The 16725-nt window shown below is 40.1% G+C and overlaps 1 protein-coding gene across 1 annotated transcript in view; it reads right to left on the bottom strand.

The window, feature by feature from the left end:
• Window positions 1-16725, bottom strand: part of C4H1orf185 (chromosome 4 C1orf185 homolog) — a 129208-nt gene that overhangs the window by 70892 nt on the left and 41591 nt on the right. The window contains exon 4 of the mRNA XM_036758249.1: window positions 2856-2940. The gene's annotated coding sequence lies outside the window, so the exon portion shown is untranslated. The remainder of the gene's footprint in view (window positions 1-2855; window positions 2941-16725) is intronic.

The raw sequence follows: 16725 nt of genomic DNA on the forward strand, positions 1-16725 counted from the left end.
CCATTTTTTTCATTCCTTTGGTTCTGTTTTATAATTTCTTGATTTCTCATCAGGCTTACACTTGCTCCAATCTAATTTTTAAGGTAGTATTTTCTTCAGTGGTCTTTTGGACCTCCTTTTCCATTTGGCTAATTCTGCCTTTCAAGGCATTCTTCTCCTCATTGGCTTTTTAGAGCTCTTTTGCCATTTGGGTTAGTCTATTCTTTAAGGTGTTATTTTCTTCAGTATTTTGTGGGTCTCCTTGAGCAAGCCATTGACTTGTTTTTCATGATTTTCTTGCATGACTCTCATTTCTCTTTGCAATTTTTCCTCTACTTCTCTTACTTGCTTTTGCAAATCCTTTTTGAGCTCTTCCATGGCCTGAGCTTTTGATGTAGGCTCTTTGACTTTGTTGACTTCTTCTGGCTGTATGTTTTGATCTTTTTGTCACCAAAGAAAGATTCTGAAGTCTGAGTCTGAGTCCTTTTTTGTTGCCTGCTCATGTTCCCAGGCAACTACTTGACCCTTGAGCTTTTTGTCAGGGTATGACTGCTCGTAGAGTACAGAGTACTTTGTCCCAAGCTTTAGGGGCTGTGCTGCTGTTTTCAGAGCTACTTCTACTCCACCATAACTGCAAGTTGTGCCACACCAGTGCTCCTCCTCCCCCAAGAACCACCAACCAGAACCTCGACCCAGATCCAAGCGGAGTAAAGCAAGAGAACCCTGCCTCTGCACCAGCAAAGCGCTCCCTGCACTCCAACTCTGTTAGCTGCTTCATTCCTCCCATAGGGTGGGCCTGGGGCAGGAAGCAACCACAGCTGGAGCTCTGGAAACAGCTGCAGGAGATTCCTGCTGCTGCCTTTGCACCAGGATCTCCCCTTGCATCCTGGGCTATCTCCAGTCATCCTGATGAATATCTGGCCACTGGACCCAGATGGCTCTGGAGGAGAAAGTGAGGTTGGTGACCTTGCGCAGCCCTCCCTCACTCATATCAGTCAACTGCAAGACATGTCATCATTTCCCTGATGTCATGATCCTCTTCAAAAACCAAGGATAAACACAACAACAGCCCAGTTTCAACAATTCAGTTAAAAAACACTGTGTGTAAGGCACTGTGCTAGGGTCTAGGGCAGGGGTGGGGATATATAGAGCAATAGAGTACAAACTGTGTTTGATGTCAGGAAGCTTTCAATCTCCATCAGTATTATTTCTACTATCCTGCCCTCACCCTTTTTGGAAATGCTTTATAATTTTCTCATGACTTGGAATTTAGAGCTGGAAAAGACCCTTAAGATAATCCCGACCAACTTTTTCATTTTACAGATGAGAAAACTAAAGCCCGGAGAAATGAAATGACCTCTGCAAATTGTCATTGCTATTTGAAATTCCATCATAATCTCCTTTTCTCAAATCAATATCATTTACAGACTTAACAAGTATATGTTTATTTTAATGACAAGGTTTAGTAGTCCTAGGAGGAACCCTGAGCCCTGAATTCAATTGATTGGTACAGGGCTTTGAAATGTCAAAAAATAAAGATTCCTGTACAATTTAGACTCTGTGTGTGTGTGTGTGTGTGTGTGTATACACACAACATATATACTCATATGTATGTATATGTGTATATATGTATATATACATATATATACTGAATATAATTATAAAAAAGGGAAAATCAGGGGTTCTTCAAATAAAAAAGTTCAGTTAGTATATATGATATCTGTGAATGATCCCATGATTCATTCACCATTAATCAAAAAATAGCTTATTTATTTGATGTGCAAGCATTTTATTCAACATTAAGTGAAATTCCAAATTTTTTGAAAGCTATTTCAAGGCCGGTCTTTCATCACTTTCTATTTGTTCACCCCCTCCAAAGCAACTGTGCCCTTGCTCGACTAAACAAATGTATGCATCTGGAATTGCAACATAAAGGTCCCCAAACGGTGCTTGAGAAACTAGGATTTATACTTAATGTGTTACAGGTGGTTTCTTAAGAGAAATACTGATTTGTTGTGTCACTCAAGTGATAAATTTCTAAATTATTCTCAAATTATGTTTCTGTTCTAAGAGTTTACTGTAGTTCATTTTTCTTTCTTAGTCCTGCGTATACATTGCCAACTAATTCTTTTTGCGTTGTGTTTACAAGAGCAAAGTCATCATTAAAATCCTAGTCGAAATAGATGCATATGAAGCAAAGTCCAGTAACAGGATTTCCTGCTATTAAAACCTCATAAGTTATTTAGACAAAACTGTAACAGATTGTGCAGCATGTTCTAGGGCACTTCTGGTTAAAAAATTAAAATCATACCACTATAAAAACAAATATGAATTTAATGGATGAAACTCTCTGAGATGTAAATTGTGCCAAAACAAGCAACTACTGTAGATTTTAACATGCGATATATTACATTGATTTTTGAACCGTTGACTAGCAGCCAGTTTCTGTCCTTTGTAAATTTTAGTTTCAGTTTCTAATTTTTTTCATTTCACAATTAAATGAAGGCACTATCCTGCCCCGTGGGCCCATTTAACCTTCATTTTGCTTAATTCAAGCTTTAATAAATAAAATCCAGCAGCAACCAAAAAATGAATAGAGGTACGAAGGTTCATCTGTCTCCAAAACTTTGATGTGACGCTGAAAATATTTTCTGTTGATTCAAGTGTAAAGAGTGATTGTGTGGCAGCGATACAGTGGGGCTGAAGTCTCAGCATACCTGCCAGATGGTGGGATGGCCATTCAGGCATCTCTTCCTGCTACTGGATGGACTGTATGCAATGTAACGTAGAAAGATGTTTGAGCCTGTTAGTGGTGATAACTGGATTTAAAAAACAATATAGGAAAACGTGCCTTAAAACAAACATGAACTACGTACTCAGTGTTAGTGCCACACTGCTTCTGCTCAGTGACCATGGAGGCAAGCTGTGGTTTCCTGGTTGCTCCTCTTCGTGTACTCACATCTATTCCCCCAAGAAGTGGGGTTGGAAAAAAAAAGAAATAGGGTTGGGGTTTTGGTTTGTTTTGTTTGTCCTTTTTAAGTCCTAGGTTCAGGGAGGGTGGTGTCTAACTGAGGAATCCAGGCCAGATGTTGCAGCCAATCCAGCAGAGAAGAACTGAGGAGTAAAGGTCCAGAATACCCCTGACCACTGGGGCTTTGGATATGAATTTGGTGGAACTAATGTTCTGAAGGAACTGAGCTGGGGGAGTCTCTGTTCTTCTGTCATTGGCTCTAGCCCACTCCGCCAATTCTGATCTCCCATTTTAGAGGCCGACAGCTAGCACCTTAGTTCCATTTAACCACTTAACATCAGATTTGCTTATATCTAATGTAGGTTTGAAAGATTCCTCGCCAGAGATGGAGTACATCTAACAAAGGCTACTAAGAATGTCTTTCCTAGGTGTCTTTCAAATCTAATCAAAAAGACTTTACACGAAAAAGGATTGGAGGGGGATAAGACCACATATACATGTATATATATACATACACATATATACAAATATGTATACATGTATGTATATACATATACATTATATATGTATGTATGCATGGATGGATGGATGGATGGATGCATGTATGTATATCCCCCAAGCATGGAGAATAGTCCCAAAGAAGAGTAGCAGTTGGGATATCAACATAGGAGACAAAACCAAAAAAGGAGTTAGAGATGAAGCCATGGCCTCAAATACCCAAACTGCCCAAAACAAACAAGAGAGCTCAAAAGTCCTAACGCAAGGAGGTAATTTTGAACTCATAGATCAAACTGAGACTTAGTAAGATGAAAACCATGACTGGACTGGACAGCATGCCTTATTCAAAAGAAATAAGATAGGAAAAAGAAGAGAGGTGATATTGCAGTGTATATTAAGAAGGAGACTCATGCAAAGAAATACAGGAATCTAAGGGAGAAAACATGATGAAGAACATTTGGGTGAAGGTTAAAGAAAGGAAAAACAGAGCTGATTTTGATCACTGGAGCATACTACAGACCGTCTAGATAGAAAGAGGAAATAGATGAGGAGTATGGGAAAGGGCATGGCATGGGAGATTTGAGTTATCCAGACGAGCTCTCTGCTCAAGCAGAGAAGTTAATGACTTTTTGGCTTGCTTTACTGGTAATTTCATGCTTTGAAATATGGAGAAACCAACAAGGAAAAATCCTATTCTAGACCTGGTTCTCACTAACAGCAAGGACCTGGTCACTAGGTTGATGGGATGGGGATAACCTACAACAGAGAAAAGGCAGAGGTACTTGGTTGCTATTTTGGTTTTGTGTTCTCTGTAAAGGAGAATGATTTTTGTATTGAAAAGGACAGTACAGAAATGATTCCTTAGGGAGCTGATACATAAAATAAACAAGGAGACCATAAGAAAGCACATAGCCATTCTTTGGTTGTTTTCTTGTTATTATATTTGTACTTTGTTAAACATTTCCCTATTACATTTTGAGGCAGATAGATGATATAATGCACAAAGCACCAGGTGTGGAGTCAGGAAAACTCATCTTCATGAGTTCAAATCTGGCCTCAAAAACTTAACAGCTGTGTGACCCTGGGCAAGTCACTCAGCCCTGTTTGCCTTAATCCACTGGAGAAGGAAATGACAAACTACTCCAGTAGCCTTGCCAAGAAAATCCCATGGACAGAATGGTCCTCAAGGTCACAAAGAGTCAGACGTGCCTGAACAACAACAACCAAATTCAATTGTATGCCACTGTGTCACAAGATAAGGCCATTTATCAATGGTCATATAACTTATAAAATATGGTGCAGACTCCTCATTAACTGAGAGGGGAAGATGTAGCTATATTCACTTGACTCCCTGGTTTGGACATATTTTCATTGTTGCTTATCTGATAGCAAAAGGACAGAATGTTGATATGATGGACGAGAACAATATGACCTCTTTAATGTGGACAGCTCGCCGGACACGCAGTGTGGATCCAGCTTGATTGCTTTCAACGTTTAATGTTTCAGTTAATATTGGTGACAAATATAAAACAAAATACACCGTGCTACGCTGTTTGATAATAGCAGGAAACAATGCAGTCATTCATCTTCTAGATGCCAAAGCTCATCTTGATGTCCAGAATATCAAGGGAGACTCATCTCTTGATTTGGCAAATATAAAATGCTTGGATGATCAATCAGTCACAGGAGGCAAAATAGGGAAAGGGCATGACAGTCTGTCTTTCTTCAAAAAGGTCAAGGATGATAAAGAATTTCAGCAGAAGGTAATGCTCAGTTCTCTTTCATAGCTACGTGGCTGGTTGGGTTTGTAATAGAACTAGATCAGAGGTGGGATTCAGCCAGTTCGCACCGGTTGGGGAGAACCAGTATCTAATTTTAGGTTGAGTTTCTCAAATTGGTTGTTAGCAGGGGTGGGGCCTGTGCCCACCATGTCAGTGGAGGCGACGCCTCAGCTCAGTTGCGTGGAGAATCAGTTGTTAATTTATTTGAATTCCACCACTGATTTAGATATTGATTCTTAGTCCATTAAAGGGCTGATATACAATGGTGTTTGGACTATAGTCCAGTTTCTTTCAAAATCAGTTTTTGATCTCTCACAGTACATTGTCATTTGGAAGATATTTGACAACCAAATTCTGGATGTGTGTGATATGGTTCTTCCAGTTTTAGAATATGTCAGTGGATTGTTGTCAGTCCGCATTTGCAACTTTGCTCTCTATTAATAAACTCCTTGAATTTCAAAGTCAAAAACTCTAGCTTCAAGAACTCCAAAATCCAAGAATCCTTGGTGCCTAACACAGTGCCTGGCACTTAGTAAAAACGTGATTAAATGCTTGTTGACTAACTGATTCCAAGTCCAAAATGGGGTAAAGAGTTTTTCTGTCATTCAGCTCTCTGCGGGCAAATGCACCCAACTTCTGGTTGTCATTACTCTCTTGGTGTAGGACTATTACCAAGCCCTCCAGGATGGCATCAGTTAATATGAAATCTTTTGACTCCCTGACTTTGGATTCCTTAATTTTAGAGAATTGCTTCAAAGGCAGCCTGTGCCCTGTTTGGCAGCTCTGTGTGTCAAATGAAGAAAGCTAATCTCTTGGGTCTGTAATGAAAAGGCAAGGGAGAAGCCAGCAATAAACAGAACAAAGGTTTAAAGGGGCAAAGGTGCAAGGCAGGTCCCCCTCTCCAGTTAGTTTTAGCTTGGGGAGTGACTTAAAGAGCACTCTTCATGTGATATATTCTAGCCATGGCAGTGAAAGGCTATGTGTGCCTTTGTACATGGGATTATAGGACCATGGGAATAGAAATGGAAGATAACCTCAGAGTTCATATAGCCCAACCCCTTCATTTTACACTTGAGCCAACTGGAACACCTATTATCAAAGTGTGTGTGTGTGTTTTAAAGAATGAAAAACATTCATTAAATGCTTACTGGGTACCAAGAGTTGCCCTGCACCCTAAAACTACAAAGGCATGATTAAGATGTTCCATACCTTAACTGCTCATATTCTAATCGGGGAGACAACAGATTAGCTTGTCTGAGAAGCCTCAAGGATGATGAGGGGAACAAGCGAGAGAGCTACAGACACACCATTTTCAGAGGCAATCACCAATGGTGAATGGAAAAGAATACGCCCATAGCAGCAGGGTAGAAAATGGCACGGGGAAGATGAGGATGGAAGGACCGGGGCAGCCCAGCGGTAAGTGATTTAGCTCCTCCCAGGAGCAGCCTCTGGCACTCTCTTTTATTTACTTATCTGTGTACATATGCCCTCAGTTAAATGTAAACTCCTTAGGGACAGGAATGGTTTTTCATTTTGTCTCTGAACTCCCTTTGCCTAGCATACAGTAGGTATCTAATAAATGCCTGGGGAATTGAATTGAAGAGGTAAGTAGTGTATTATTCTCACCATTTTATAGCTGAGAAGACTGAGGTGCAGAGCCATGAAGTGATCTGATTCAGGTCATAACAGCCTGTAAGTCCCAGGCCTTCTGTCTCTGCCTCCTTCTGTCTCTACTATGACGGACTGTAATAAAGTAATAGTCTGAAGAATGCTACTATTCACTTCAAGGAACGTGTACCACATGGTCTTTGTGCTTTTAATTCCTTCACATGGTCCTTATAAAAAAGCTAGCCAACTGAATAATTGTCCATATGATATTTACTACCTACTCACTGAATACATATGTAAATTAAAATGCCCTGCAAGTTAATTCTCTTTTCATGGAGAATTACTCATTCACTCAACAAGTCCTTACTGAGAGTCTATTCTATGCCTAGCACCATGCTAAGCATTATAGAGGAAAACAAAGAAAATCCCAGACCCAGAGCCTGACCCGAAGAAATCTGCAGTTGGCTTGGGGAGGTAGGATATTGGTTCATGAAATATTTAAATAACAACACAAGTGGCAATTTTAAAATGAGTGTTATAGATAAATGAGCATCATGGATTAAAAGTGCTGTCCAAATTCAGAGGAAGAGAGGAGAGCTCAGTGTGGACTGGAATGATAACTTACTATTGAATTTGAATGGCTAATTCAAATATTCTGGAAATGTTTTCCTTCCCGCCCCCTCCCGCCAACCTACCGCCATTCTTTTGCACATAATCAGATTATACTTATTCATAGTTATCATATTCCCCTGCTGAGGCAGACGACCATATCTTATTTGATCTTCATATCTCCCAGGAGATCAACAAATTGTTATACATATAAGTAGGTAGAAGCGATTTTTTTTTAAATTTGTCTTTGAATAAACATTGAATCAGAGATGCTACTACATAGGACCATGATCATGCTGTAACACTTTGTTGTGACAGTTGCTTATATAATGGAGTACATATGTTCTAAGAAAGGCTCATAGAAATGTTAGGGCCAGAAGGACAGCTCAAAGAGGGTGTAGCTCAGTCCCCCTCCTGGTAGTAATGAGGCAACTGAGTAACAGAAGCTGTGATTGGCTTAAGATCACACAGTCATTCAGAACTGGGACTGGAAACCTGGTCTTCTGACTCCCTGTCAAGTGCTATTTCTACGCCCATGTAAATTTATGCTAAGTATATTTTCATGTTGATTTTCATTTTAAAATTGAAGATGTGATTTGCTGTTAAAAAATTGTCCCTTGAAAAAGGGTGGACTGAAGAAAAGAAAATTAGTATAGTAAAGCAGTAATAATACTCAAAATATTAATAATATTTTAATAAGCTCATATCCAAGAATGATCAGAAAATTAGCGAATTGTTCTGTTGATCATTCTGTTCCCATATGCTAATAATTGCAACAGCCTACTGTTGTGTCCTGACTACTGTCCTCATAAAGGGCCTTGAATAATTAACATGGTGTATAAGAGCCCCCCATGGTCAGGAAGCTCCTGGAGTGTTTGCTGAAAAAGTAGATCCTAATAGTGAAAGGGAAAAGATCGACCAACCGATCAATCAATAAACATTTATTAAGCACCTACTATGTGTCAGCCACTGTACTAAGTGCTGGGGATAGGATAGAACCCTCACTGTTTTAGGTTTTTGGACTATTGAGTGAATTTGTGACAACTTACTAGTTTTTAAGTTTAGACATTCCATAGGAACATCTGCTATGAATTGCTTTAGATACAATTATTGACTAAATGCTTCATATAGTATACATTTAAAGCCACTGCACATGCCAACATCTACTGCAAAGGATACAGTAGTAAAGAAATTCCACAAAGAATTTGGCAAGATCCTTGAAAACAGTTGGTGTCAAACTCAAATAGAAATGGGGGATGGGAGAGCCTCAAATCCATAAGTGGGCTACATATTCAGCCATACTCCCAGAAAAAAGCTGTTTACAGTCATTGCCTCAGTCTCCCCTTCCTCTCCACTCACTCAAGCCCCTTACTCAAACGTTTGAGGTCTAGCTTCCTACCTCATCACTTAATGGAAACTGCTTCTCCAAAGTTTCTGATTATCTCTTAATTGTCAAGTCTAATGGTCTTTTCTCAGTTCTCACTCTTCTTGAACTCTCTTTGGCATTTAACATTATCGACTACTCTTCTTTCTAGGTTTTAGTGACAGCTCTCTCTTGGTTTTCCTACCTGTCTGACTAACCTTTCTATAGTCTCCTTTGTTGGATCATCATTCATATAATATTCTTACCTGTGAGTGTACCTCCAAGACTTAGTCCTAGGTTCTCTTTTCTTCTCTCTCTACACTTTCAGTCGGTGACCTCATAACCTCACATGGATTTCATAATAATTTTTATGTTGATCATTCCCAGATCTATATATTCAGCCCTATTCTCTCTCCCGAGGGCTCATTCTGCATCACCAATTGCCTATTTGACATTTCTTACATGATAGTCAATAAACATTTACTAAGTGCCTACTATGTGCCAGGTACTGTCCCAGGTGCTGGGGATACAAATATAAATATGAAAAAGAATGACAGTCTCTTCCCTCAAGGAGCTTATAATCCAACAGGAAAATCTAACACAAAAAAGAAAGCTGTGGGGGAGGGAAGGCACCCAGCACAGGGGGCATGGTGGAGAAGCCAAAGGCCAAAACAAGTGCAGCCAGTGGAAAATGACATGGCAGGACTTAGTGCCCTGTAGGCAGGGCCAAAACAGAATTCGTTCTTTCTTCTTAAACTCTTATGTACTTTCCCATTTTTGTGGAGGGTACCACTGTCCTTCTCCTCACCCAAGTTTGTGACCTCATCATTCTCAGCTCCTTGTTCTCACCCCATATATTCAATCAATTACCATGCCTTGTAGATTCCCCCTTCATCCACTCCCACCTAGGAGCCTAGTTGAGGTTCTCATCACCTCTCGCTATTATAAATGTTCCCTAGTTGGCTTCCATTCCTCAAGTCCCTCTCCTCTCCTCTCCAATCTGTCCTTCACACAACTAGCAAACTGATTTTGCTAAAGTAAGGCTCTAATCATGTCACCACCCTACTAAGTGCTTGCCTATTACTTCAAGAATAAAAAATGAATTCCCCTGACGTTTAAGGCTTTTCACAATCTAGCTCTAACTTACATTTCTCTCAATCAACAAATATATATTAAGTACTTATTTTGTAACAGACACCATGTTAAGCTCTGGGGATACAAAAGAGCTATATTCTATTGAGGGGAGACACGAGGTACTTATATGTAGACTATAAGCACAATGAATACAAGGTAGTTTGAGTAGGGAGACACTAGCAGCTGGAGTGGCCAAGGCTTCCTGTAAGAGGTGCCTTTGGAGCTGAGCCTTGAAGGAAACCAGGGATTCCCAAAGGCAGCGGTGAGGAGGGACTGCACTCCAGGCAGACCGGAAAGCTAAGGGAAAGACAGAGATAGGAGATGAGCATCATAAGGTCAATGTGGCTCTTCCAGTGGTTGGGGGTTGAGTGGCTTGGTTCAGGCACAAAGCTAACTACTCCTTCTTAGGAGGGAGGGGAGGCACCCTCCTGTGAGTGGTTCCATTCCTTCCCAGCTCCTCCCTTCAGACATCCCCAAGGACCGGGCTTTCCCTTGGTCAACACCTTTTGGGGGACCCTTAAAATGGTATAGGAATGGCGTGAGGCCATTAAGTTCCAGTGAAGTGCCTGGAACTCTCTGCTTAAGGTACCTCCGAGCTGAGCTCTTTCTTTGCCCAAAGGAATCTACAATGATTCAGGTCGTGTGGTCTAATCTTTTCCCTGCTTTGCAGGAATTATATTATTCTTTCGCAGTAAAATCTTAGGTTGATTTTGCGCCCCTGGCTAGGGAAACTTCCCAGTGAAAAGGAGAGCTTCCTTCACAGAGTCTACATAATCTCTCTGTTAACTGCCCTTGAGCAAATGAAATACATATGGACCAATAATGCCTTGAATTAACCACAGTTTTATCTTAATGTCAGCTCGTAGAGACTAGGTGAAGAGCAACATCAAAAACAAACTCTAAAGGAACGGAGAGAAGCTTTGCAACAGACACTAACTTTCCCTGCAGCAGCAGTAATAGTACCAGCAGCAGCAGCAGCAGCAGCAGCAGCAGCAGCCTTGACGCCCAGAAGCTCTTCCCATTTCTGTTTCTCGGTCATGCCTTGGAGGAACTCAGGGTCTCCCAAGCACGCTGCTCTCTTCTCATTTCCAGAGAGATTTTAGCTCCCCTTTCCTTCTAGGATGAAGGCGAGGAGCGGCTGTTTTTTCAAGTATAAGAGATGATCCCACGGCTCCCCAAGGGTCGTCCCCAGTGGATGTTGGGGACTTTGCATCCAGCTGCAGACACTCATCTACAGTCGCCTGCTAGAGCTGGACCGCTGGTCCCTAGACACGTTATTCTCCTTCCTACACTCTATGGTCTGACCAAACTCGCCTTATTACTGTTTCGAATACATGATGCTCCACCTATGCTCTCCCACCTCTTCTCTACCTCTCAGAATCCGCAGGTGCTTTCAGGACTCGAATCAAACGCTACCTTCTTTAACAAGACTTTCCTGATGTGTTCAGTGGCTAGTGCCTCCACCCTCATCATGTAACTTTTATATCATATATATGTGTGTGTACATGCACACACACGTAATAGACCTTCTGGCATGGCTTGGACTTGTGGCCTTACTAGGGAGCCTACATCGCTCAAGTCCTCGATGGTTGTATTTCTTCCCAGCTTGGGAAGATCAGGCCTGGAGGGGGGAGGTTTCTCCAACAGCGGGAGCTTTAAGGGTCTCTTTCGAGGGTGGAATAGGATACACCAAGAGAACAGGGAGGCAATGCTTCCCTTCTCTTTCCTCACCACCCCAGACTTATGGAGACATTGGTAGTTCCTCTCCTCAAGTCCTGTGCCTCCTTTTGGGACCCCAGAGAGGCAAAAGCTAAAGTAGCTAGGTGTAAGACTTGTTCTCCTCCCCCACATTCTTTTTTTCTTAAATCTCAGGCACTTGTGTTAGTGGCTGGCATGCCAAGAGGAAGGAAGAAACCAGATAGGAAGGAACTGGGGGCACTTCTCCCTTTCCACTGCCTCGCTTAAGATGAGTGTCACTGGCAACCATTTCTATACATTTTTCTTTCTGTCAGAGCCATCTCACCAATCTCATCTCATTGCTCATGAACACCTGTCACTGACCCTGTCCTTTCCATCTTTGTGTGTCCCTTTGTTTGCGGCTTGAGAGCTCAGGACAGCTTTGGGAGTCACACAGGAAGGAATGACCTTTCTTGACCCAGGGTTGACATACTGGCCCCCTAACCCATTTATAAGAGAGTTTTTGTCTCTCTATGTTTCACAACTACTTTTCCAAAGAAAGGATTGCTACAACCTTATGTCTTTACATTTGCCCCCTCAGACCAGGAGCCTAAACCTGGTGTGGCCCCTAGTGGTCACACCTATGTATGTACTGTTTGTCTCCCCTAAAGAATGTAAGCCTTCTGCCTTTGTATCCCTGTAGCCCGGCATAGTTCTGGGGTATGATAGGCACTTAGAAAAAGCACCCTGATTGGCTGATTAGAATATACTTCATCTCTATCTGTGCCTTTTATAATCCCTAGCTTCCTTGAAAGCTTGGCTCAGGTGCCACAAGGGCAGAAATTGATTTGTGTTGTGTATGTGCCCAGGTATTTACACAAACACCAAAAAGTAACATACCTGTACAAAGTAATGTATATATATATATTTTTTTTTAATTAGGAACTTAATCATCAACAAATGAAAACATTTCATTTTACAAAAGGGAACAAAAATTATTTTATATGAAACAATGAACTTTTTGCCATCTATTATTGTTTTTTTTTAAAAAGACACATTAATTTTAAGAAGCATAGCGCTACCCTTTCCACTCCACCCACAGAAGCTTTGACCTAGAGCATGGAAGTCAAGAAGCCTTCTGTTGATAGGTGGCCTTCCCCCATCACTCTCCAAGCTCTGGCGGGCTTGGATTAGACGTGGTGGCAGACTATCCAGAGTGCTGCTGATCCTGGCCTTAGAAAAAGCTTGTGGGGAGAGGAAGCAGGAAGTCATTACAAACAAGCAGATACCAGAGAACCCCTCACAACTGAGAGAAGAAAGAGATTCTATCACAAGCTAGAGGTAAAAGTGTAGAGCCATGGAAGACATCCAAGAGATCTAGCCAGTAGATGTGATGACTACTGAGCTGAGGCAGTGAGGACCCCCAAAGTGCAGATCATGACCCCAGAAAAATCTGTACTGCTTCCTGAGCAAGGCAATGAAGGAAGATACTTTTCCCCTTCCTTTCCCCCCTTCCAGGGAGAAGCCAAAGTCCCCACAGGTTATTTAAATGAATGAGTTTTTAAAAAACATTTATTAAGTGTTTATTATTTTTCAGGCACCATACTGAGCACTGGGGTCATAAACGCAAGCCAATAAGACAGTCCCTGCTCTCAAAGAGCTTACGTTCTAATGGGGAAAGACAACACCTATCGATCAACATTTATTAACTGCCTACTTTGCGGCAGGCACTGTACTAAGCTTTTCCTAAAGGGATAATGGAAAGAAATGGTGGTGAGGGGGGGACCCACATGGTTTGGAAATGACCTGAAAGGGAGGTAGGACCTTGGTTCTGGGAAAGATCAGCTGAAAACTCACTGATAGAGCTCAGGGTACCAGAGGCAGAGAACAAGGAGTTCTTGAGGGAGAGAACTAAGGAGAATGAATGGCCAGAGTGGAGATGGCATGGTCTTGAAATGGCAGAGACTGACTTTCTGGTCTCTCTGTCCATTCTCAGGCTATTTGAAAAGGGCACCTAAAGATTTGAGAGTATTATTCCTCTCCCCTAAATGGTCACATTTGTTATAAATGTATTGGACAGCATTAACCTGAGCCGCTTGTTGTACTTTACTTATTAATCAGATCTAGACATACAGTGAGAGAGAGGTGGTGGTGGATGTCCCTGTCTAGAGATGCAAGACAATTAGTTCAATAGCAACAGATCTGGGGGCTAAGGCATTAAGGAAAAGTAGTAGACTTTGCATGTTTGACAAAGAATCCGAGACCAGGGTATTCCTAGTTAAAAGAACATGAACCACTTATACCCCAAGGAGGCCAATGATAACAAAAAAGTCCCGATGTATACCAAAATATTTATAGCAGGACATGTGGTAGCAACAAATTGAAAACAAAGTGGATGCCCCTTAATCGGGGAATGGCTAAGCAAATTGCGATAAATGAATGTAATGGAATATTACTGTGCTGTAAGAAATGATAAATGAGATAATTCAGAGAAGCATGGAAAGATTTATATGAACTGATACAGTGAAGTAAGTAGAGACAAGAAAACAATATATGAGGCAGCTAGGTGGCGCAGTGAGTAGAGCACCGGCCCTGGAGTCAGGAGGACCTGAGTTCAAATCCGACCTCAGACACTTGACACATGTGCTAGCTGTGTGACCTTGGGCAAGTCACTTAACCCCAATTGCCCTGTCAAAAAAAAAGCAAAAAAAAAAAAAGAAAACAATATATACAGTAACTACAACAATAGAAATAAAAAGAATGGCACACCAAAAAAATCGAAAGTAAATGCAACAAAATTATAAAGATCAAGTGGGACTTGAATGAAGAAATAGAAGACACCCCCAACCTACTCCTTTGTGGAGATGGTGGGTACACAGGTGCTACATGTTGCATGCATTTTCATTTCATTATATATATTTCATTATATATATAATCCATATCATTTAATACATATCTATTTCATTAATCAATGTATTGATTAATAATATTGATTTCTCCCCTCTTTCTTTTTTCTTCTTTTTTGTCTTTAAGAAATATTCTTTGGGGGATCATAAAAAAGGGAAAAGGACCCACATGTACAAAAATATTTATAGCAGTTCTTTTTGTGGTGGCAGATAATTGGAAATTGAGGGGATGCCCATCAATTAGGGAATGGCTGAACAAGTTGTGGTATATGAATGTAATGGAATACTATTGTGCTATAAGAAATGATGAGCAGGCAGACTTCAGAAAAACCTGGAAAGACTTCTATGAACTGATGGTGAGTGAGGGGAGAAGAACCAGGAGAACACGTACACAGTAACAGCCACATTGTGCGATGACTGACTTTGTTAGACTCAGCTCTTCTCAGCAATGCGATGATCTAAGACAATTCCAAAAGACTCACGATGGAAAGTGCTATCCACATCCAGACAAAAAGAATTATGGGGTCTGAATACAGATTGAAGCATACTATTTTCATTTTGCTGTTGTTGTTTTCTCATGGTTTTTCCCTTTTGTTCTGATTCTTTTTTCACAACATGACTAATGTGGAAATGTGTTTCATATGGTCATACATGTATGCTGTCTTGGGGAGGGGGGAGTGGAGGGTGGGAAATTTAGACCTTAAAATCTTATGAAGTCAATGTTGAAAAAAATAAATAATTAATTAATTGATTTAAAAAAGAAATACTCTTTGTTTTGTGGAATGGTTTTCTGAGAGGGGGAGGAGGAATATGGAGTGAGGATAAGCATGATGATGTGAAAAAAATCAATAAAAACTTTTTAAAGAGAACATGAGTCAATATAATTCTAGAAGTGAATATGGAAGGTGAGTAGACATTTTTCTTTCCTTGGGAAGCAACGTGCGAAGAGTCTAAAAGAAAAGCTACATCCCCAAGAGGAAATGTGTTGCTAGGAAAACTCTATCTATATGAAAAGAATGGGAAAAGAATTTTCTAGATCAATGCAGTCTGACCTTCAGGGATAATATAGCCTGCCTTGCTTTCCAACAGTTACCTGGTTTGTTCATATTTACTTCTAAACTTTTTATTTTTCTGTTTCCTTCTGTGTATTTTTAAATGATTTACTGCTCTTTTCTCCCCTTTAAAAAAAAAACATTTATTTCATTACCTGCTAATTTATCCTTTCACTCCCAAATATAAGCTGTCTCTTATAACAAATAAATATAGTCAAGTAAATAACTTAACACATTGGCTATATCTGAAATTGTATGTTTCATTCTTCAGCTGTTGTCCGTCGCTTGTCTGCCAAGAGACAGAAGGCATGCTTTGCCATGAATCTTCTGAAGCTGTAGTTGATCAGAATTCTGATGTCTTTAATGCTATATTCTTTCCAGCTATATGGTCATCATACAGGATATTCTCCAGATTTTCTCATTTCATTCTGCACCAGTTCATACAAGTTGTCTCAAGTTTCTCTGAATTCTTCACAAGCACCATTTTTATGGCAATGAAATATTCCATTTATATTCATAATAATGTACAGCCATTTCCCAATTTATGAACACCCACTTTACAGTTCTTTACTAAAGTATTGCTATGACATTTTTTGTAAATATGAGTCCTTTATTTTGCTTTTTAAAACTATTTTGGGAAATTGCTGGATATGTATAGTTTGATGATTTTTGTGTATATAAGTCCAAAGTGTTTTCCAGAATGGTTGAACCAATTCACAGATCCACCAGCAGTGCATTAATGTATCTAATTCTTCTTTTATTTCCAGAATTTTTATTTTGTCTTTATTTGGATTTTTGATTTGTTGCTTTTTGAAATTTTTATTGGCATGTTCAATTTATTGATCTGTTCTTTTTTCTTTTCTTGCTGAATATGTTTCAAAATATAAATTTAGCTATATCCAAAAAGTTTTGTTATATTTTTGTCTCAAGTTTGTCTTTTTATTTGATATAATTGTTCATTGTTTCTATGATTTGTTCTTTGACCCAGCCATTCTTTGGGAGTGTATGACGTAGTCTCCATTTAAGCCTGAATCCTTTATTAAATTCCCCTGATCATAATTTTCATTGCTGTATATATCTTGTATGCACATTTTTTTTGGTATGTTGTCTCCCACATTAGAATGTGAGCTCCTTATGGGAAAGGATT

Source organism: Trichosurus vulpecula, chromosome 4 (genome assembly GCF_011100635.1).
Source record: "Trichosurus vulpecula isolate mTriVul1 chromosome 4, mTriVul1.pri, whole genome shotgun sequence".
Classification (NCBI taxonomy): Eukaryota; Metazoa; Chordata; class Mammalia; order Diprotodontia; family Phalangeridae; genus Trichosurus; species Trichosurus vulpecula.